Source organism: Eptatretus burgeri, chromosome 5, assembly GCF_056783735.1.
Source record: "Eptatretus burgeri isolate ZD-2024b chromosome 5, Ebu_testis_v1, whole genome shotgun sequence".
Taxonomy (NCBI): domain Eukaryota; kingdom Metazoa; phylum Chordata; class Myxini; order Myxiniformes; family Myxinidae; genus Eptatretus; species Eptatretus burgeri.
Window position 1 is genome coordinate 95,025,630 of NC_140965.1, and position 24,574 is coordinate 95,050,203.

The 24,574-nt window shown below is 41.1% G+C and overlaps 1 pseudogene across 1 annotated transcript in view; it reads right to left on the reverse strand.

Moving 5' to 3' along the window:
- Positions 1-570: 570 nt before the first annotated feature.
- LOC147026991 (uncharacterized) overlaps positions 571-24,574 on the reverse strand; it is a 66,505-nt pseudogene continuing 42,501 nt past the window's right edge. Inside the window, exon 7 of the transcript XR_015058592.1 lies at positions 571-6,449. The product of XR_015058592.1 is annotated as an uncharacterized LOC147026991 (transcript). The remainder of the gene's footprint in view (positions 6,450-24,574) is intronic.

The following is a 24,574-nucleotide window of genomic DNA, read 5'->3' on the forward strand; positions in this document are numbered from 1 at the left end:
ACTGTGACCCTGGTGTTTGAGATGGAGGGTGAGGCATCAATGTGTGCGTCATTCATCGGAAGGGTGTTAGGCCTGAGAACCTGTCTGGCAGCACTAGGGGTGTTAGTGGGCGTTAAATATCTCACTTTTCCGTTTGTGAAGAGTCAGCGAGTTATCGCCTGCAGCCTGCTTAACTCTGGGTGCTTCAGGGTCTGATCATGTTGGCTATCCCTTGAAAACCAGGTGACACTGCTTTACACTCCTTACCATTTTACTCCTCATCATGTGAACAAAGCTGGGCACGTCCAAGTGGAGGCTCAGACTCCATTAACGTAAAAATAAAGTTTTTCAATTAAAAACAAACTTACTTCAATGCACATTTATTACTTATTCATGAAATGAAGACTGCCAGAAAAATAAAAGTAAAAGCAAAATTAGAAGCATTTGTTATTTTCATAAAAATTAAGTGAAATGTTACGAAGATGAAATTACTTCTAAAAAAACAACAACGGCAGCACACAAATCCTCAGGGGCTTATAGAAATTAGACATTTTTGAAATCTGTACTCACCGAAAACTTTTTTGTAATAACAATAATAATAATAATAATAATAATAATAATAATAATAATAATAATAATAATAATAATACATGAATTCATACTGCTGTTGGAAGATCACCGATTCTAAAACCCCATAAAGGCTGCCAGCCTGCCACAACACTTATATTCCAGAAAGTATTCATTAGAGACTTGAGCAGTCAGCTCAATGTTTGACCCTTGCAGGGAATTTGTAAATTCACTTTAGTATCGGGGCAGAGGCCTGCTGTTTGTAAAATGCACCGAGAGGTCTTTTAATGTGCAAGCTTGATAATAACCGAGCTCATCCTGCTGCACAATCACTACGACCTGCAAAATGGAAGATTTTTCAAATACAGGGTGTTTCAAAAAGAGTGATGCAACTTTAAATGTTTATTTACAGAGAAACAGAAACCTCGGGAACGTGAACCAAACATTTGTTGAAAGCTTATGACATGGTATTTTCTGTCACTGATTGCTATTGCAGCAAGTCACTGCTGGAGTTCGTGAGAGCCCAAGGTCTGAAATTGGCATTTACGCAAAATCCTTGTAATTGTCGTTCTCAGTGTGCCCCTCCACGGTTCAGACAGGCATTGATCCTGACTCCAAAGTTCTGTCCAACCTTCCTGTAGGTCTCATGTGGCACTGCCTGGAGGTAGTCTGACAACTCCTGCTTCTGATCATCCAGTGTGACAGGGTGGTTGGTGTAGATAGAAGCCTTTGCAGTCCCCCCCCCCCTCCCGAACCAGTAGTCCAGAGGGTTCAAGTCTGGGCTTTGGGGTGCCCAGGACAACAAGGTGGTTTCTGAAGAGCTTCTGCAGGAAAGTGCTGGTGTCACCAGATGTATGCAGGGGTGCACCATCCTGCATAAACCAGGTCATGCTGAGCTGGTTTGGGTGACCTTTTGGGCTAGATCATTATGGAACTTCTGGAGCAAGGCCCGGTAGCACTCACCATTGATTGTCACCATCCTGCTGTTGTCATTCTCAAACCAGTAAGGCTCCAGTGTTCCCCATCTGGCATTGAAGGTGCAGAAGCATGTGACCTTAGGCTCTTTCAGGTACCCCCCGGTGATCGCCTCACGAGGTTCTGCCTCCAAGGAAATGTTGTTGTGGTTGTTGATGGCATCGTTCAAGTGGAAATAGGCTTCATCACTGAACCAGATCAGGTTGATCCAGTATAGGTACCGCTCCATCCTCCTGTCACTGAGCCAATTGCACATATCAAGTCTCCTCATGTCATCTTGACTCAGTTTCTGCCTAATATAGATGATGTATGGGAAAAGCTTCAGTACCTTATTGAGGAAACGCCAGACTGATGTTGGTTTGATGCCTAGCTCCCAGGAGCGCCGGTGGTGGAACTTCTTGTGACTGTCCACTGCAGAATCCCACATGGCATCGATGATGGCTTGGCTCTTGATTACTGATGCTGGCCTACCACTTTTGCCCTTGCTCTGGTTCAATGGCATAATTTGTGGTTCCATCACGTGTTATGAGTTCATATTCCCGGTAGAACCTCCGGCGGGTATCTACATATGATTTAGTCTCATACCACAGAGCCACTACTTTTGCCTTCTGCTTCACCGTCAATGGCATAGTTGAGCTACGGAGTGAAAAATCCAAGGGAACAAACACCATGATGACATCACAAACCCTGAGAAGGAAAACGGTATAGGTCAAAAAACAATGAAATACAGTAGCAGGAAGTCAAAGTTGTATCAATCTTTTTGAAACACCTTGTATATTGGGGAAGTCGATTTTGTTATTCTGTCTCTCTGTTTATCACCTACAGGTCACAATTCTAAACTGATAATCATAAACCTTTACCAGATTGTAGTGGTATCGCATCTGAGAAGCCTGTTGATTCTGAGGTCAAAAGTCAAAGGTCATCTTGAGGTCAAATTTCTAAAGTTGTCATTTTTCATCCGATTGACTTGAAATTTGAACAAGATTTGCATATTGTGTCATCGGATTGGGAAAGCAACTATTTTTGAGATCAAAAAGTCAAAGATCATCTCAAGGTGAAACTTCTAAAATCAGCAAATTTCATCTGAAAAATCGTCAATTTTCATCCGATTAACCTGAAAATTAAGCATCAATTGTATCTTGTTAAGAACCCGGCATGACTGCAAAATGCGTTTTTACTGTATTAACAAAAGGTTTTGGTCCGACGAGGATAACTTCACCTCCTTTATTGTAGGTGATGAAATCTAAAGTATTTTGGACAATTTTCTTTCTTTTCAAAGAATACACATCTCACATTGAACCCAAGATGATGGAAAGGCGTGATGTCATCGCGCGGTTGCGTCGCCAGTTCAGACGCGCTGGATTGCTTGTGCGATGCTTTACATGATTTTTAACGAGTAAACGATCATTTTCTCTTCCAAGCGACAACATTGCTTTTGTTTGTCAGTGTTGGCTGGGCGTGCTTTCTAATTAAGCCGTGAATATGTAGGTGACTCGTAATGAGGTGTGTGGAGCCTGTTATGCACTTGAGATGATGCAATCACAGAATGACATCTCACCTATGTCAGACACCTCTAAAAGAATTGCCTAACACAATCGGAGAGCATGTATGACATCATAACGCTGATATTGTACTGTAACTCGGGTAATAGTATTACATCAGGAATTTGCAAATTCATGCAATTTGCACATCCCTTACTAGAAATGCATGCGCACAATGGCTCGAGGCGAACAACAACGTCCTCTGGATTTGCTAGAATTTTGTTTGGTGATTGTTTTTTTTATTTTGCGCTCCACAGACTACATATTGCTCCATAGTAAATGCTCACTTATATACCTCGACCTCCATTTTCAATGCATAATTGCTTTTTTCCATTCTCATCACCCTCCTTAAAAAATGGCATGTGACTAAGTGGCTTGGACGCACCCAACACCATCAGATCTCTGAAACCAGGTAGAGTTGAGCTCGGTTTGTAGTTGGATGGGGCACCTCGATGGAAGGATGGGTGATGGGCAGGCAGCAGGACAGCTCAGTTGATGGTTCTCGCAATTAAGCTGTCTGATGGTGAATTCATTCCCTTCTGTATTTGAATCTGAAAACTGCTATAATGGTGTAACGATTGTGGGGGACACTGCATCTTAAGCATGTTTTTTTTCAGATTTCAACATAAAGCTGGCTGTCCTGCCTGCATTTAGGACATGGACATTCAAGATCCCAAGTCAATTTTCGAGAAGAGCAGGCTATTGTGTGCAGACACGGAAAAATGTCCTGGCTGTACAAAGAAAACATGACATCCAGGACAAGTTTATCATGAATAAAAAAGAGATGTCGATGTTGCAGGAGGAGGCCATGTTCTATCTTTCCTTTACATTCTCACAATAAAAATTTACCATAAAGCAATATAGGATATTTAAGAGTTATAGAATACTTTAGTTGTGCAATTTGGAATTGTTGTTTTTACCGTCCAAATATTCCTCCCATTCTTCAATGCATTACGCCATGATCAAGTATTCTTGAGCAGCTGCTGGAACATTGGAAGGAGGTAATTCGAGCAATATCAGCTTTGGATTTCACTGAAGTATACTCTCTTTAAGCTGATCAGAAACGTTCTGCAAAACATCACAATACTTCTATAATACACCCTGGAATACTGACCATAATAGCTTTGTATGCTCAATGGTAAATACCAGTCCAACAGGATGGTGCAGAGGTAGCACACTTACATTCGAGCTGTCTAGTCTGAGATTGATTCTCGACCTGTCTATAAACTGTCGGATTGGTTCTTCGCAGGAAACCTCGTAACAATGTGTGTGCAGTCACTCGGATGGACATTAAGCTGAGGACTCATCTGCTGGCATATGTAGCTGTATTTTAAACATTCCACGGTGTCTTTCAACTGAGAGTAGATGAGGTATTGATAAGCACCCTGAACAAAATTACAAATCCCGACCCAAAACTGCGGGTAACAAGCGGTCTGGTCTTCGTGGCTATTCCTCGACACCAGAAAACTTTTCGAGTGTGGCTGCCTTGCGGTCAACAGCTCCTACACCAAAAACAAACTCATGCAGCCAGGTGTTCACAAGTCATCTGTGAATGGCTATCTTTGGCTATAGTGGGGGGGGGGGGGGCTATGTAGTTACGTGTGCAGTTCATGTTAATTTGTGGCAACCACTGTGAATGTATTCTTCTTGGCCCTACTAACCGGAAAAATGATGTTGCCATTTTTTTCTGTTGACCTTTAGTGACCTTGCATCAAGGTCAAAGGTCAAGCGTCATTACAGTGACCATACTTCATTCAAAGTATATTGACCTTGGTGCCAAAATGTGGCAAAATTCACAAGAAATAGAACGGTGGATATGACATTTATTTCATCATTTGACCATTCATTTTTTTTGGCAATATGCAAATGAGCTAATTACAGATCAACATATGTATAATTAGCATACTTGTACCTCATTAAACATATATCCGGGCCATATATATATATATATATATATATATATATATATATATATATATATATATATATATATATATAATAGCCAGTACATCCCATCTCTAGATAATGTTAATTGTTAGTAGTTCATCACAAATTTGTACTCGGTTTGTACTCGACTTGGCGTTTTGACTTGTAGGAGTACATGATGTTTTGATTAATGACTAGGACATCTCGGTGAACTCTGTCTGAACGTACTGCTGTGCGAATGCTCGTGGCTGGCCCTTGCAGGAGCCAACGGATAAAGGAATTTAGGGCTTTGGGCACATGCTTTTCGGCATCATCAATTGTCAACTCTCCATCAAATTCCCATGGTGTCTTGACGTCATCACCTATCGCTTCTCTTACAATCGAAGCACTATGAAACAGTTGGTGTATTTTACTATCAGTGTTCTTTGCCATCGCAGCTTCGATGGTGGCATCACGCACTGCCGTGGTAAAAAGCAGCTCTGACTTCCTGTGTGATTTTTGGCCTCTTGAAGTGAACATTGTCTCTATGGGAGGATTTTTTTGCTTCACATCACGTACTTGTGGTAGTATGTTCACACCATGTGTTTCAAGAATGCTGCAGTACGTGCTGTGCCGTTCCGACATGTTGAGCTCCGTACCATCTGTGAGAAGGCTTTTGACCGGGCGAAGAAACTCAATATCTGATGCAATTACACCAACATTTGTGTCTTCTGCTGGCCGTTGCCTGTCCTGGCTGTCTCGTTTTGGTGCTCGCTGAACATGCTTCACCCAACATGCCGGGTGATACTTCACGTCAATAGCACGAGCATCGTCCGCACTGATAGCAGCACTTAGTTGCACTTTCCATGTCTCATCAGGCACTCTGTTCAACATCTTTCCGTATTTGCTCATCTGCATTGAATGAGGAAACCTCGTGTAATTCTTGACTTATCTTCTGGACAAAAGAAGCACAACTCCTTAGTGTATGTTGGGGTTGCAGACCTTGTGAAACGTAGTGTGTCAGTTTGGTTAGAAGCAGCTACTGCTTGTTCGTTTTGATTACTTGCACTAGAGCAGCTAGGGCGACCACGTTTTTTCTGAAGTTGCAGACTTTCTTGCTGTTGACATGCCTTCTCATTATGCTTTCTAGCGCGTTCAAGGTGACCGGTGTGACACGTCTCACTGTAGCATTTGCGGTGCCATTTTGCTTTGTTGGCTTCCAAGTATGTGTCTGTAACATTTTCCAATCTGCGGCTAATCTCTGGGAATTCACCATCTCCATACTGCCCACATTTGTGAACGAAACTCAAAAACCTTGAATATGATTCAGATTCTGGCTCTGTTACAAGTCCATCACTGGCAGGCCTTTGACATACTATGCAGAGTTTGAAATTGGTCTCCTGCCGTGGTCTTTTGGTGTTGGAAGGACTGTCAGGTCTCTGAAATTCCATCTTCAAGCTGATGTCCAGATGATTCACGTTTCTGTAACAGACAAATATTAAAAACCATTATTGGGGGAAGGGCAAATCGATCATATAACTGAAACAAGTCAAATAATTAATGTGTACAGGGTTCCCGCGGCCTGGAAAATCCTGGAAAAGTCATGGAATTTCATTTTCAATTTCCAGGCCTGGAAAGTCATGGAAATTGACTGGAAAGTCCCTGAAAAGAACAAACATAATATATGTAATGTGCTTTACGTGTATGGTGAAGACTATATGGTAATTATGCATTTTTTTTTATCTCTAATTAGGTCATTTACATATTAATTTGTAAGTTGAAAAACATCTGAGAGGTCAAATGACAAAACAAATGTCATATTCAATGTTCCTTGTGAAATTTGGCAGATTTTGGTACCAAGGTCGATATACTTTGAATGAAGTATGGTCACTGTAATGATGCTTGACCTTTGACCTTGAGGCAAGGTCACTAAAGGTCAACAGAAAAAATGGCAACATCGTTTTTCCAATTAGTAGGACCCAATAGAATACATTTATGGTGGTTGCACAAAATTAACATGAACTGCACACGAATTCCAAATCGAGCACATAGCCCCCCCTCCCCCCCTCCCCCACTATTATGAAGACCAATCATTATTCTAAATACTGTATAAAAGCATGTAGAAAACACTCAAACACAAATGATAGAATGGACCAAAAATTTGCAGCATGGTGTGGTGCAAAAGAGACTGCATATTGTGACCCTGGTTTGACCAAATGATTGGAGAAACTTCCACATTTCAAGTTAAAAAAAGCAATTTGCAATCAAAACAAGGAAAAGAGCAATCAGAGATTGCAGATCCTTGCCAGGACATGTTTTGTGTGGTGCTTGTGTTGTTTTGTGTTGTGTATTTTGTGTACTGGTGTGTTACATAATTAATAAGAGACATAACTAGAACTACCACTTTATAACTGCTGGCAGTGATTACCGGGTACCAAGATGTCCCACTATGATGAAACCCCGCTTTGATCGGACACTTGACCCAGACCTATGACGTTTATTATTATTCAATCGAATTTAGAATGGGATTAAAATAAATTCAATTCAAATCAAATGGAAGACCAAATCAGTGCAGTCCTGCATTGGAGTAATCAGAAGGAACCTGAACAACGAAAAAGAAAATATGAAGTCATCAAGAGGAACCTGGATAGGATTCCCATTTCTGCTGCTACTCCTGCACCCTCAAACCCATCCAGGCATAGCTAAGTGAGCCTCATAAAAAAAAATAATAATAAAAGAACCCAGATCAATAAATATTAAATAATTCTGGCTGCCAGACCATGTGACCTATTTGTTATTTGTGAATACCCTGGTATCCTCAATGCTTGGGGAACACTTGTGTGAAGTTTTCCCTCACTCTATCCAGCCATTCTGGAGAAAAAGATTTTTTTATAGGTTTTAGGGTAAATCCAATATGGCTGCCAAACCATGAGACCTATGACGTGATATGTGTGAACGTTTTGTTGCTCATGGATAGGCGGTCATACTTGTAAAGTTTCGCCCCGATCTGTTCAACTACTTCAGAGAAGACAATTTTTGAAGGTTTTTTTAAAATTAAAAAACAACAACATTGCTGCCATGACCGATACCATCATCAATTTGTTATTCTGTGGACCAATTTATCCCAAGATGACCCTCAAAATTTTTCAGACTGATCAGACATAGTGTTCTATCTATGCAATTATGATGTCATGGGTTCTATCTTTGCATCATAACAAAAAAAAAATCACACTTATTCCCCATGAGGAGTACTTTACATGTGCCAAGTTTCAATTATTTCCTTCGTGCAGTTTCGGAGTACAGAGGTCCAAAGTTTTTCCTCTATTCCAACATGTCTGCCACACCACATGACCTATTATGTCATAATAATCATTAAAACATTCTACTTGTGGAGCAGTCGCTCCTATGGTGAAAATATCGTCTCAATCCAGCAAGCGATTGCAGAGAAAAACACTCATGTTCTGTGCGGACAAACAAACAGACAAGCCGGTAGGCAGACATGGGTAGTCGACTACCCAATAGAGCCTGACGCGATGGGCCCGTTCGATGGGGAATGACCTGAGGATTAAGCACAAGAAAATTCATGATTCTAGCTTCAAGGATTAATGCTGCAGATTATTTTTTCGTTAAAATACCCCCACATTTAGAGGTTTTTCGGCTGTTGCTAGGCAACGGAGGGGTCCATAGCAACGGTTCCTTCTCACGCATAACTAGGACATACCATGAACCTACAATACCAGTTTCATGTATATCTGACTCATAGTCTCTGAGATATAACGAACTTCGTTTTTTTATTGTTTTTGACCAGGGTTCATTCAAAGTCTATCTTCTCCGACAGTTTTCATAGGATCCGGCTGGAGATTTTTGACAAAGATGTTGATTATAGTGCGCATAAAAGCCTGGAAGACGATTTTTGATTTTCGAAAAAATTAATTTTTTATGATTTTTCAAAAATTTCAAAGTCCCGTTGCTAGGTAACGGGTGGTTGCTTAGCAACGAAACTCAAACGCGCATACTGCCAGCCCATATGGCACCTGTTTCGCCAAGTTTCATCGAAATCGGTTTGCTGGTTTGTGCTGTGGAGCTTCGCGTTGCAGACACACACACACACACACACACACACACACACACATACACACACACACACACACACACACACACACACACACACACACACACACACACACACACACAGACGGTTAACCCGACAATAAGGGTAGAAAAAAAAAATCTCAAAAATTTTTTTTTTGAGATTTTTCTTTTTCGACTCAATCGACTACCCAACAAACAAACAAACCGACAAATGGACCCAAATGCAATATCATCTCCTCTGGCAAGGGTAACGAGAGTGACACTCGGTCGAGCGCATACCTCCATCAGGCTGAACAGTTTCAGTTTTGTATCCCACTGATAGGCCGGATATGCATCCAGATCTTCACCAAAATCTAATCAATTCGTCCTTCTCACGCACCCAACATGTCCACCAAATTTTGTCCGAATCTGTGTAAAACTTTTTGAGATATCCTGCGCACAGTTATCCAGACAGACAAACAGGGGTGAAAACATAACCTCCGTCCACCTTTGGCAGCATAATAAAAGGTTGTTATCCTGCAAATTCAAAAAAGTACAATGAAAACTTTTGGAAATTGCCTTTAGGAAGTTTGCTGCTTGGCAGTCGGTGTGTGGTATGACTAAAGGGACTACAGTTTGGCTCAAAAAAAAAAACGACCTTCAACGACACAAATACAATGAAACAAAGATTATACCATCTGTATTGAATCAGATGATGAAAATCTGGGCGTATAATAATAAGAGCTCCCTTAAAAGGAACTTGAATGTAGGAGTAGGCCAATTAGGCCCATCAAGCCTTGCAATGGTTGCCAACCTATTGCGGTTTGTCTGTGCTTCATCCTTTTTAAATGGTGAGCATCAAGCAGCACGTATCATTTTTTAAAGTCTTTGCTATGACTACGAGACTGGGGTTCAAATCACTGACATCCCAGATACAGAGCAGACACTCCAACCATTACACCACCAAGTCCGCTCGTCAACTTATCTGCAACATCATGGAGGTGGAGGAGAACTTGCAGCAGTTTAAGGTGAAGACAGAGAAATAGCAATCGGAGATGGAGCAACATGGCCTAGCCTTGCACTTGTGCTTCCCTTTGAACTCATTTTGAGACAAAGCATGAACAAAACCACGAAGCCAATCATGAAGCAGAGGACAGATACTGAATGAGGCAAAGGTTCAGAATGTAGGTGAGTGAAAACATGCAAACCGGAAGGCCTGGGCACCATTTGCCACAGCAGGAATGTGTTTTAAACAAAAGCTAGTGAATACAGCAAACAGTGGTGACCTATTGGTGAGGGCAATGGACTGGGTTTCTGGAAGTTGTGGGTTCAAATTCAGCTAACGGAAGCATTTTTAAAGATTTGGATTATCATCCTCAATAAATCAAGTTCATGTCAGGAAATTTGCCATGTTACTATTACAACAATGTTGTAATGTCACTGTTACAACAAAAAAACCCAACTGGTCCATTAATGAACTTCAGGGTGGTATAATCTTGCCTGCCCCACCTGGTCTGGGCCTTCATGTGATGCTAGTCCACTCATAGTGGTTAATTCTCATTCCCTTCCTTTATTATAGCAGGTTGCTCAAAATAACGATGCATCCTACTTTTCTCCCATACTTTGGAATTACAAAACACAATACTAAACAGCCAGGACTGAATGTGAAAGAACCCAGAAGGCAAACAAACTCAACTGCATTATTTGAATGGATAGAGCCGAATGAATGCAAATATTCTTCTGAATTCAGTTTGGTTCATTAAATTAGGGCCAATGCACACTAGTCGATGTAACGCAACAAGATTCTTGGCGACAAATCTTGGACAATCATATTTTGGCGGAGACTGCCGCACACATATGCCTGGTGTTGGCTTAATGGTTAAGGTAGTGGGCTTGGGATCCTAGGGTCCTGAGTTCAAATCCCGCTCAGCTGTTGAATTAACACCAGGTGGGGTTGACTCTGCCTGTCATCCTTCCGAGGTCGGTAAAATGAGTGCCAGCATGCTGGTATACTGTGTCGGAGTGGCGACCCGTCCAGGATTGTTCCCAATAGCCAAGGAGACTGCTTCGGCGGCACCAACGCTCTGCACAGAGTATGGTCCTAATGGATGGATGGATGCCGCACACACACTATGCGACTGTCGATGACAATTTTTTTTAGTCAAACAAAATGGCGATGAAAAAGAAATACAGGGAGAGGATAAGCTCTGATCTGTGATCTCTGAAAGCTCTGATCACTGCTGTTTTGGTACTGGAGCTGGTACGTCGCCAGTGGTGTACCTGGAGAAAGAAACGGCTGTGGGTAAAGCCCTGGGTGGAGAGGAGGCTGCTCAAGGAGCATTCAACAACTTGCTACACACACACACACACACACACACACACACACATACACACACACACACACACACGGTGACACATAATACTGTACATGGATGATTTAAAACTCTTTGCACCGAATGACGAAAAATTGACAGAACAACTGAAATTCGTGAAATGGTTCTCTGACGACATCCAAATGGAATTTGGCCTAGATAAGTGTGCCAAGTGCACATTCATACAAAGTTGACCAACAAAAACGGCCAACATAAAAATCGACCTCGCTACAACAATACAGGAGCGAGACAACAAGGCATCTTAAAAATACCTTGGAGTAGAAGAGGGCCACCAAATATGTCCTAAAAAAGAAGCACAAAACAATTATCAAAGAATACATGTGTAGAACGAGGCTGAACCTGAAAACATACCTCTCCCCAAGGAACAAAATCAGAGCCGGAAACCAACTATCGGTATCAGTGTTCCAATACAGCTGTGGAATAGTAAACTGGCCACAAGCAGAAATCAGAAAACTAGATATCAGAACAAGGAAAATCCTCCCTATCCACAAAATATTCTACAAAAATCAATGCATCTCGAGAATGTATCTGACGAGGAAAGAAGGAGGTGGTGGCCTAATGGAGCTCAATCAAGTGCACAGATTGACGACTGTAGGATTAGCAGAGTACGTGGAAAGTTGAACAGACTACGGAATACAGATTCTACATAAGCATGAGCACAACAAGACAGAAAAGGTATCCCTCACTCACCTTGCAAATAAAAAACTTCCAAAAACAGGTGCGAATAGAAGACGTCACATACCAAACCAAAACAGCAACAATTACAGCCCCAATGATTGCAAAAAAGACAAAAGAAAAATAGAAGATGAAATACCAACAGATATATTGTGACAACTGGGAGAAAAACAAAAGAACAGGGAAATATAAAAAAAACAGAGTTGGACAGATTGGGGATAGACAAAGAAGGATCACTGGAATGGCTAAGAAGAGGTCAGCTCAATTGGGACAGAGAACAAATCATGATGCCTGATCCACGAGAACATATCGGGCCCAATACATTTTTGAAATATGTGATACAGCACTATATCGTTTTTGGTCCTATCTCTCAATGGTGAAAAATCGGTTTATAAATTAAATAATTCTCGTATCCAGATCCGGATTCGGATCTTCACCAAAATCGAAACAATTTGTCGTGGTCACACACCCAACGTGTCCATCAAGTTTCATCTCAATCCGTCCACAACTTTTTGAGATTTCACGCTATACTGTATATAATTTTTGGCCCCATCTCTCAATGGTGAAGAATCACTCAAAAAATTCTAGTAGTCGAATCCGGATCTGGATCTTCACCAAAATTTAATCAGTCCGTCCTTGTCACACACCCAACTTGCCTACCAAATTTCATCTGGACCCATCAAAACTTTTGAGATATCCTGCACACAGACAGACAGACAGACATATAGATAAACACAAAGAAGAAGATGTCATGCAGAGCATGATACTTGCAAAATCCACCAAACAAATTTGACCTCAAAATAATTGGTGGTTGAATTAAATGACCAAATATGCAAATCCTCTTCAAATTTCAAGTGAATCAGATAAAATAGACAATTTGAGAAATTTGGCCTACGTTGACCTTTTGGTCAACGTGGACCTCAAAAATAATTGGCTAGTTGAATTCAGTGACCTGAAATATAAATCCTCTTCAAATGTCAAGTCAATCGGATGAAAATTGAGGATTTTATAAATCCCATCAAAGTTGTTGACCTTTGGCCTATGTTGACTTTTTGACCTCAAAAACAATAGGTGACTTCCTTATGACAAACTCGACCATGTGGTGAAGTTTTGTGAAGATCGGTTTAAAATTGTGACCTGTAGGTGATAAATAAACAGACAAACAGACAGACAAGCCGGTAGGCGGCCATGGGTGGCCGAGCATCCGATGACCTTTGACCCCTGATCTGAGTTAATCTAGTACTAAGTACTTACGAAATTGCAATCGAATCGGTTAACCCGTGTATGAGCAAGGGGGCTTTGAATGGTCATTTTGCCCGAAAAATGAACTCATTGACCTTTGACCCCTGACCTCGCCGAGATAGATCAATATGTCCTGAAGCAAAGATGTAGTACTCATTGAGTACTATGTACCTATGAACTTTCATTCGCATTGGTTAATCCGTGTAGGAGCAAGAGGGCTTTGAATGGTCATTTTGACCGAAAAATGCACTCATTGACCTTTGACCCCTGACCTAACCGAGATAGATCAATATGTCCTGAAGCAAAGTTGTAGTACTCATTGAGTACTATGTACCTATGAACTTTCATTCGTATTGGTTAATCTGTGTAGGAGCAAGGGTGCCTTGAATGGTAATTTCGCCCGAAAAATGCACTTATTGACCTTTGACCGCTGACCTATTCGAGAGGTTATTATGCAAATGAGCAAAGTTGTAGTACTCATTACGGTCTATAAGCATGTAAAGATTCATTTGATTCGGTTCAACCGTCTTGGAGCTAGTGTACTTTGAATTTTCAGCGGGAATGCTCAATGGCCCTCGGACACCCAAGTTGAGAGGGTTACCATTTGGAAACTATAAGATATTGAAAAAAATGGATGTCATATCGCGGATAGACAATTACCTTAAGATTATGCATACCAAATCTCATCGAGTTCCATCTATTGATAACTACTCGGTATCAATTTGAATGAAAAGTACCGAAAATGTGGTTTGATATCGGAAATCCCCAAAGTTCGATGGGGTGCTGTGGGTGAACAAAGATATAAATTGAAAATCCGGCTCGATCGTTTGTGCACAATGTATTCCAGATGATTAGTGTGAATTTTCATGACCATAACCCTAGGAGGAGTAGCATTTGGCGCGAAGGCACCTCCAGCTCTCGCATATTATCGATTTTTGCCCTTTGACCCCTGACCTAAGCAATATCTGTCAATATGTCCTGAGGCAAAGTTGTAGTCTCATTGCGTGCTATGAACCTGCAAAGTTTCATTCGTATCGATGCACTCACCTGGTAGCTAGGGGGCCTTCAATTTTCACCAATTTTCGGGCATACCCCATTTGTCGGGTGCGCTGCGGGTAAACTATTCCATATATCACAAAACTGGAATATATTTGGTAGAGCATCACCTGAAGATCATTCGTGCCAAATTTCATCAGCCTACATGGGATAATGGCTTTCGGAATTGATTTCGCGTGAACTGTACCGATTTTGAAGATTTTTCGGCTGTTGCTAGGGAACCAAAGCGTCCCTCGCAACCATCACAATTTCCAAAGCACTAGGTCATAAGATGTACCTACCACCAGAGTTTGGTCAAAATCCACCCACGTTTACTACCAATTATGCTGATGAGAAACGAACAAACATCCAAAAAACATCCAAACAGACATAATTACTGACAATAACGGTCACCTATTTCAGTGACCCAACAGACAGACAGACAAAATAACAAAATCGACTAACCAATATACTTGAAAAATCTTCGATTTTGCAAGTAACAAACAAAAAGACAGAGAGGCATGAAAATATAACCTCCTTCACCTTGGTGGCAGAGGTAATGACCAAGACCCAGGATACGACACGAGTGGCTTAAAAAAATGACAGGACTGAACCAATCGGAGAAGTGTATGTTTTACAAGTTAGAAACAGAAAGAATGAGTCACCTCCTATCAGGATGTAAAAACACTAATTTCAAAAGAGCTGTACACTCAAAGGCACAACAAGGCGTGTGGAGTAATGAACACGCACATCTGCAGAAATTTCAATATCCCAGTTCCACAAAACACATGAAAACATGGACCAAAAGCAATCTTTGAAAACAAGGACATAATGCTCACATATAGTCCAATGATCCCATCCAGCGTGAACATTGAAAACAAAGCACTGCGATGGGACATAGTACTCAGATACAAAAATGGGAAAGAAGACATTGTTAACTGAGATTTCAGTACCCAGTGATTTTGGTCCAAATAACACAGATGTCAAAAGAATTACCAAATATCAAGACCTCAATAATGAAGTGAAAGATCCTGGAAGCTGAAGAGTGCCGGAATTGTACCAGTGATAATTGGAGCAACGGGAATGATAAAGAAGAACCTTATAAAGTTTTTACAAACCATGGATATATGCCAGATAGGCCACATAGGCCAAATCTATGTAATTCCTGGGAACATGACCACAAACGAATTGCAGTTGGAGGCTGTCTGGGGCTCAGTGACGATCCTGAAAAGAGCCCTCGGGACAAAACTCTGAGAACAACACAACTTAGGCCATGAATCACGATCCTTCACCGGAATGGGGGTGGATACTTCGAGTCCTGGGAGGGCTCTGTTCCACCTTCTGAAACCAGAATTATGGAGATAACAATCATCGACACACCACATGTCAAGGAGGTGCAAGAGCAATGCCATTTTTCGGTGTAGGTCAATGTAATTCAAAGGCAGAGACTGTCATTAAAAGTTTTTTTATAAAATCACACACTAGACCGAGAATAGCGGTATAGTGTTTTTAGTTTTACAGAAGGTTTGTGAAAGGGAAAAGGGTAAGTTCAGGGAAACAAAGGGTAGGTTCAGGGAAACAAAGGGTAGGTTCAGGGAAACAAAGGGTAAGTTCAGGGAAACAAAGGGTAGGTTCAGGGAAACAAAGGGTAGGTTCAGGGAAACAAAGGGTAGGTTCAGGGAAACAAAGGGTAAGTTCAGGGAAACAAAGGGTAGGTTCAGGGAAACAAAGGGTAGGTTCAGGGAAACAAAGGGTAGGTTCAGGGAAACAAAGGGTAGGTTCAGGGAAACAAAGGGTAGGTTCAGGGAAACAAAGGGTAAGTTCAGGGAAACAAAGGGTAGGTTCAGGGAAACAAAGGGTAGGTTCAGGGAAACAAAGGGTAGGTTCAGGGAAACAAAGGGTAGGTTCAGGGAAACAAAGGGTAAGTTCAGGGAAACAAAGGGTAAGTTCAGGGAAACAAAGGGTAAGTTCAGGGAAACAAAGGGTAGGTTCAGGGAAACAAAGGGTAGGTTCAGGGAAACAAAGGGTAGGTTCAGGGAAACAAAGGGTAAGTTCAGGGAAACAAAGGGTAAGTTCAGGGAAACAAAGGGTAAGTTCAGGGAAATAAAGGGTAAGTTCAGGGAAACAAAGGGTAAGTTCAGGGAAACAAAGGGTAGGTTCAGGGAAACAAAGGGTAGGTTCAGGCTATTACATTAAACTTTCATAACAGGTTTTTGGGCTTCAAAGTTCACAAAAGCGACAAAAGAACATGTTCAACTCTTACGATTGTCAATGGCGCACTTGAAAAACTGGTTGATGAGGATGAGGATATTGCGGACTAAGTTGTCGCTGACGATCTTATTGCGTTGCATCGGCGAGTGTGCGGCGGCCTTTGGAATCAACAAGAACATCATTATAAAGGTGTCATTTGTCTTGTTGAAATTGATTTTCATGGGTCTTCAGCATAAATGGGAATCTCCCGATATTGTTACGTGTCAACCTCGGGGTGCCACAGCGAGTGCACTGGTAACCTGGAGGGCATCACGGCAGAAAATAAATATATACACTGATGTACCTTGAGTGTTGGTTTAAGAGTGAAACAAACACATGACAGGAGACAGAAGGGTAACTTTATAAGGAATATTTATTAATCCCTAATGTCTGTGTCAAGCACAATAATACAAATTAAATATAACACTTCATGACTTTCCTAAAAAAATCCCCAAATTAAATAAGTACAAACGTCACAGACAACAATGTAGCTATAAGTTAACTCACAACTCTAATGTTGGAACTTAGTCAAGCAAGCAGTTTGTAACGTAAACCCCAGCGGGTTATAAATGGGTGAAAGGTCGGCGTTGAGCATGGTTGAAAGGATCTAGTCTGGAAGGTGCGTACCGGAAGAAGCTGATTGGACAGTCACATTTTAAAAGTCCTCAGAAGGTGAAGTCCTCATATCACCGAAGCAGAAGAACCCAAGTCTACAGGTAAAGCTGTATCACAGATGATGAAGACGGCAACTCCAAGCTGTAAAGGACAATGTGTTACATGAAGGACAAGAGAGGTTGGACGAACAAATAAGCGCCGAGTGTATGCACCAGTCAAAAAGCTGAGTGAATACAGCGTAAATGACCCGAAAGGACCAGAAGCAGCTTTGAAATTGTTGCCGCCAAAACAGCAGTGGAACAATTCCATGAGTAGAGGGAGTTCATAGAAGAATACCTCACACGGTACGACATAAGAAGCAAAGCTCAAACCCCCATAGGACAACACACAACAGGTTGAAATTGGCCCGTCATGGTCAGGGAATAGGTGAGTCACTGAACCCACCCAGGTACGCATACAGAAGACTCCCGATTCCTCCTTCACTGGGTAAGTCGGTTTTAAAAATGCTTTGCAACGCTTGAAACAGAGTGTGGCAGCTCAAGAGAATGTGTCAATGCCTTTCTCTCCTCATCATCCTTTTATCCTCCTTCTCCCTTTCTGAAACTGCCATCTTTTTATTCCTCCTGCTGTTATTAGGGTTGTTTGTTGTTGTTTTGACTTAACAGGAAATTTGGCAGACAATGTAATCTTCACCAAAGCACAATTAAATGTTATACCGGCCCATAACAATATATACAGTTGAAAAATCAATGTATAGATTAAATAAATAGGGTGTGAATGCCTGCAGCACTATCCCCACATTTTTTGTAAAAAACGGGGGGATATTGTCATCAGCTCCATCTGTCTGTCTGTCTGTACGTCTAAAACTCAACGGTTGTGCAGAAATTCACCAAACTTGGTAGTTATGATCACCACATGGCAATAAAGTGCGAGAGCAGTGTCACTTTTGGCCCCACCCGCCGGCATGTGGTCAAAAGGTCAAATACAGAAAAACCCAATTGCAGGCACATTTAAAAACTTTTTTTTTTAAATGAAACTTTGTATATGCGATCAAAAGTGGGGGACACATGGAATTTGTAATTATTTTTTGGGGATTTGGCCCCTGGTTCATTCCCATGGGGGTGGGGGACTTGGGGTCACAGGGGTCAAATTGGGAAAAGTTTACTCAACATTTGATATTGCATCATTCCTGGTGTATTTTTTTTGCATTCTTTCCACTTTATTTACTTGGGAAGCGTGGGGATTTGCGATGGCACTCCATCGACTTCACTTTATTTTGCAAGTGTCCGTTTTATAATGCTCTTTTATAATCTTCCATTTTATTTATGCGACTTTTCTTTCTTTGGTTCTTTCTTTCTTTCTTTCTTTTTTATATCTGTGTGTGGACAGTGCACTTTTATAATTACAGGCAATGCCTTATAAACCAGCAGTGATATTTGAAACTATACCTTTAGCCATAATTAAAGTACAAGCAAAATGCATGCTTCATTTGTGCCTGCCTCACATTTCATCGGAAACTTCTTCCCTCGTCAGGTGTTGCATCCATAACCTTTATCAATATTCAAAGCACCACCGACTAGCCCCACTGCCCAGCCAGGTAAGGCTCAGATCAAATCCTTATCACCAATTTTGTTTCATGACCTGAGCTTTCCTTGTCTTGTTGCTAGTTGGCGGTGCTTTTATCTTTCAATATGGATCTTGCGAACTACAAGCAGTTTTTTGTTGTTGTTGTTGTTGCATAGCTTTATCAATGTTCTCACGACTGTTGAGGGTATTTCAGTCATAGGTAGCAACAGTGTTAAAGTACTGCATCGATGATTAGTTAAATTGCAACCAAATGAGGTAGAGTCACCTTTACAAACTTACAGGCGGTCTTTGCGGTAGTAAGACTACCCCCTGAAAGAGAGGTCAAACAGATGAGCTTCAGGTATTGGTGTAGTCCAATAACTTTACTGCTCCGTAATACTACCGATGATGCAATATGCGGAGTCTACACAACAGCTTAGCTGAAAGGCCTGGAAGGAGGTTTACAAGGATAAACAAGTGATCACATTTAATGAGTTTAACTTTTCTTTAATCAACACCTTCTCGACTTGCGATCGCATCCTTGAGATTAATGGTACGTGTAGCAGCATTATTTTTTCCATCAGATACATTGTAGGATTTTTGTGTTATTAATTTATTTATTCGGCTCAAAAACGTTATCAGGGTCTCCCATGCCATTCTCGAGATGCTGCTGAAAGAACATGCTGTGACTAGGATACTGCTTCACCATCAATTTAGAGGTGTTTGGTGAAGCATTTGTATTTCTTTTGCAACTTTCTGTCAGTGGTTGATGATTTCAAAGCAACGAGTAGGTGGTAAATGAGTTGTGAAGTAACACTGATTCTTTCTGGAAAGTCAAGACTAAGAGAAATATAGTGTGCGTAGGTGTACATAACCGTGTGCTTTCTGCGGTGCGGTGTCATAAGTGTCTGACGTGGAATGCAATGGGTGCTGGGTTGAAATCCTGTCAATAAAAAATCTCACAAATTCAAAACCGTCCCGCATTACAAACCACCGTGACAGTGTGACTGTCTCTCAGGTGCCCTGGGATGCCAATGTTGAGTTGTGGTTGTGATGCTTTTATCTCGTGAATAAAAAGGCAGTTCATGAGTGAGAGTGTGGATGCATCGCTGGGTGTGGAATGGATTAGCAAGCCACCGATCGACTGCCAGCGGCTTCAGCTGAAGCCTGTCCAAGTCAAACTTCCTGCCTCAAAGCTGGCATTGTGAGAACCTAGTCATGTGCCTGTCATAGATCTGTAAAAGCCTTTCATGACTTCAGATCTGGCCTGTCTTTTAATCAGGATTTATGTGCAAATTGTTAGCTGTCACAATTGGTTTGTGGCAGTTGAAAGAGGAGGGAGACCAGGCAGGAGGCTGAAGTAATGGCATTAATTAGGATGGGAAGGGGAGGCAAGCTTGACTGCTTTTGGCTTCAGGCCGGCCTAGCTTTGTTAGAACAGGCCTGTAACTCTGCTTGAGGCTCAAGGCTGGGATATAAGATCAGAAGCAAAACTTCTGTCAACGAACCTAAGAATAAAAAGAAATTCCCATACCATAAAAATAATCATGCCTTTTTTCGCGATTGGAATTTATCTATCTAATAACAGGAACACAAGTAAGACGAAACTATTTCACATCGGAGACTTCCTTGTTGATTTTATTATATAATCAAAAATGGCTTTCTTGTTTATTTGTTAGTTAAGTAAGTTTTTATATTCTCATCATTTGTTTCCTTGACAATTACGTGACGATATGTTTTGATAGTCTAGCTTTTCCTCTTAAAAAGCCTGTATCAGTATTGCAAAAATTAAAGGTTTTACAGATAAAATGACAAATATACCATTCAATGGAATAAACAAGGCCTGAGGATTGTTTTATGTGGTAAAGACCAGGCTACAGTCCGCCATTCTCGACATGAAGAAGCAGGCCTGAAGGCTTGCCGGTTTGCTGTATCTGGATTTGAGAGACTGTAGGCTTGGCAGGCCACTCTTGGCTTGGCTTGCTGAGGCCTGTCAAGGTCTGAGGTCGAAGGGAGACAGCTGACAGTGGCCAGGCTGTTTTTGTCTGCCACAACTGCTTTGCCTCCATCTCTCAGTGAGACGCCTTCTCTCTTCTTGCCTGGACAGTTATCCCTTTTTTTTTTATTAACGTCTTTTCTTACTTGCCTCCCCTGTTTTATCACCTTCTCTTCTGGCTTTAATTCTCAACCTTTCTACTTCCCCTCTATTGCACTGTTGTATTTTTCCATTCTTCCTTTTCGTTCCTGCTTTGCCTCATCCTTCGACCTTCCCCCACTTCATCCCTCTCCCACGATGCTCCTCCATCTGCATTCCTTATTTCTCCATCACTCTCCAAATTCCCTCCCCCCTCCGCCCCACCCCTACTACTCCGCCTGTTCTTCCCCATCTCCCTCCACATCTTTCATAACGTCCTCCCTCCACATTCTTGCTCTCACGTGCTTTATCTAAACCCTTCTGACGAAACTTTCCCAGTCCATACTTATGTGCTCTCCTTTCTGTGCGTTTCCCATCCTCAATCCCACTCCTGGCAACAACGGTCTGCAAGCAAAAAAGGCCAAAAACACAGATTCCATCCCAGCTTGCATCCAGATCATCGACACACAACCTAAACATGTAATCTGCTTTCTGCATTCTTCTGACGTCTTTTTGCTATCATATCAGCTATGCTTCACCAACTACACCACATGCAGGAACTTGCCATGGTGCCATTTAATTTTCAGCCCTACAATATCAATCATAGAATATGATCTCATCACCTTGGTGTTTACATTCCTCTTTCTATGACACCACAAGCACATTCAGACAAAGAGCGTCGAGGTGGCAAACACCGAGAGCAATATCACACATTACCATAAATTAACCGTTTGGATTGTCCAAAATCAGGAACAAGGTTTCCTGGGTCCAATAATAAGTGCTTAATGTATGTGCTAGGAAAAAGCAGAAGGGTTTAACATCAGCTCCTATGAAAAAAAAAGTGTGATGGACATGCTAGAGCAAAGCAAAGACTGGGAAGCTGTTCAGCTCAAGTTACTGTGAGCTTGCTTTGGTTTTGGCAGCAACAGAGAATAACAGTTCTAATGACTTACGCACACAACGAGGACAGAAATTTAAAGCAAGACCAGACAGGGCAGCTAAACCTACTCTTAGATCTCTGACATCAAAGGCTACTCTTATTCAGGATTTCAACTTCAGGATTGGCCGTGATGAAATAAACTAAAGAGGCACAAAATACAGCCAAGCATTTTTGGGATGGAAGGGCTAAAACAGACAATGATATAAAGCTTTTGGACTTCTGCACAACATACTGTTGCCTCAAATGAGAAATACTTTATCAACTATGTACCTGAATATAACCAGTGATGTCCAATTGCTAGGTGACCACAATTGTAAATTAGTGGAGGGATGTTTGATTCTTGGACTTCACAGCATAGTATGGAGAAGAAGTTTCCAATGAGCACCATTTGGTTTTATTTAGTTCTGCTACCAAAGGTGGATAGAAGGTTATGTTTTCGCTCCTGTTTGTCTGTCTGTCTGTCTGTCAGCCGGATATCTAAAAAAGTTATGGACGGAACTTGGTGGACAGGTTGGGTGTGTGACAAGGACGAATTGATTAGATTTTGGTGAAGATATGGAACCAGGTACTAGAATTTTCAAAGTGATTCTTCACCATTGAAATATAGGGCCAAAAATGATGTATAGCACACTATCTCAAAAAGTTATGTACGGGTTCAGATGAAACTCGGTGGACACATTGAGGAGGTGACAAGAACAAGCCGATAAGGTTTTGGTTCAGATCTGGATGCAGATCCAGTCTATCAGTGGGATACAAAACATAAACTGTTCAGCCTGGTGGAGGTATTTTCTCTAGAGTGCAATTCTAGTTTTGTGTATGCGTCTATTGGTACATAAAGCAAATAATAATTTGTGAATGAGCTTCAATTTCAGACTTCGGGAGGACAAGACTGTATTGGAGCGGATGCCAAGCAGATTGAAAAATAAAATTCCGCACATTCAACTACAAATTCACCTGATGAGAACGAGCTTTGAAGCACTCTGATTGTGTTCCACTGAAATTGACTTCCACCAGCTTTCCTCCAAAGTCTGGAATCATTCTCACTCCTCCAGGTTCCTTACAGTAATGTAAAATTATGCCAAAATCAAATTACTTTTGATGAAGGATGCTAGAAACGATCTACAAGGTCACCATCTGTCCTCATGGACACCGAGAGCCAGGTAATATAATTGATTACTTTTGTAGATCTCAAGTAACTTAAGTTTATAATTTGATAGTTATATAATTATTTATTTTTCATCGCTGTCACGTGTTGCTGAGCTCACAATGATATAGGAAGATAAATGAATATCTTGACATTCTACCTATAGATCAAAGTGGTCGATTTTGACATTTCTGTGCTCTCTACTAAATGTACACCTTGGACTCGAATGATTCTTCTGATTACTCAAATGCAGGACTGCACCCATTTGGTCTTCCATTTGAATTTAATATATTTAATCCCATTCTGAGTTCAACTGAATGATAATAAATGTCATGGTCAGGATCAGGTATCCGATCAAAGCGGGGTTTGCATGAAAGCAGGACGTCTTGGTGCCCAGTCATCACTTCCAGCAGTTATAAAGTGGCAGTTCCAGTTATGTCTCTAATTACGAAACACACCAGCGCATAAATGCCACACAAAACAAGTCCTGGCTTGGGTCTGCTTTTTCTTGTTTATTTATGTTTTCATTTACAGATGTTGTCCGACGATTCTGTTACTTTTCCCGGTGTACCTTTCTACGTTATTTTTCACGGTCCATTAACATGCAAAATTTCAGCTTTCAATGTCACCCGGAAGGTACCGATCTTTAATGTCAGTCAGTGAGTGAATCAGTGAGTCAGCGAGTGGTTAGAAAGAGCTATTACATATATATATATATATATATATATATATATATATATATATATATACATATATATATAAAATCTATATGTATATATATATATATGAATGAAAAATATATATGTATAAAAAAATATCTCTATAAATATAAATATAAATACATACACCACCGGTCAAAAGTTTTAGAACACGCCCATTTTTACAGTTTTTACTGAAATTTAAGCAGTTTAATGTTTCAATGGACTCTGAAATTAAAGCAGAGAAAAAATAAACAATTGCAGATAAATAAAAGAAATCATGGAATCGTTTTGTTGAACAAAATTTAATCTAAATTTTTGATTGATCAAAGTCGACACCTTTTACAGATATAACAGCTGAACATACAAGTGGCATTATTTCTACAATGGAAATCAAATATTGTTCGGAAAGTTCTTCCCAACACTGTTGCAGAAGTTCCCACAAATGTGTTTCACTTGTAGGTTGCTTTGCTTTCACCCTTCTGTCCAGTTCATCCCAAAACAGCTCGATGGGGTTTAAGTCTGGAGACTGTGCTGGCCATTCCATGATTTGAAGCCTACAGTCTTGTACTTTTCTTCTAAGGTAGTTTTGACATTGCCTGGAGATATGTTTTGGGTCGTTATCTTGCTGTAGGATGAACTTCTGACCACCTCGGCATAGACCAGAGAGTATTGCATGGCGCTGCAAAATTCTGTGGTGACCCTTTTGGTTCAGGGTGCCAGTCAATCTGTGCTAGTTGGCGACTCTGGATCCAGCAAAAGAGCCACAGATCATCATGATTCCTCCTCCAAGTTTGACAGTTGGTGTCATACACTGAGGAACCATCCTTTCACCGACTCGACG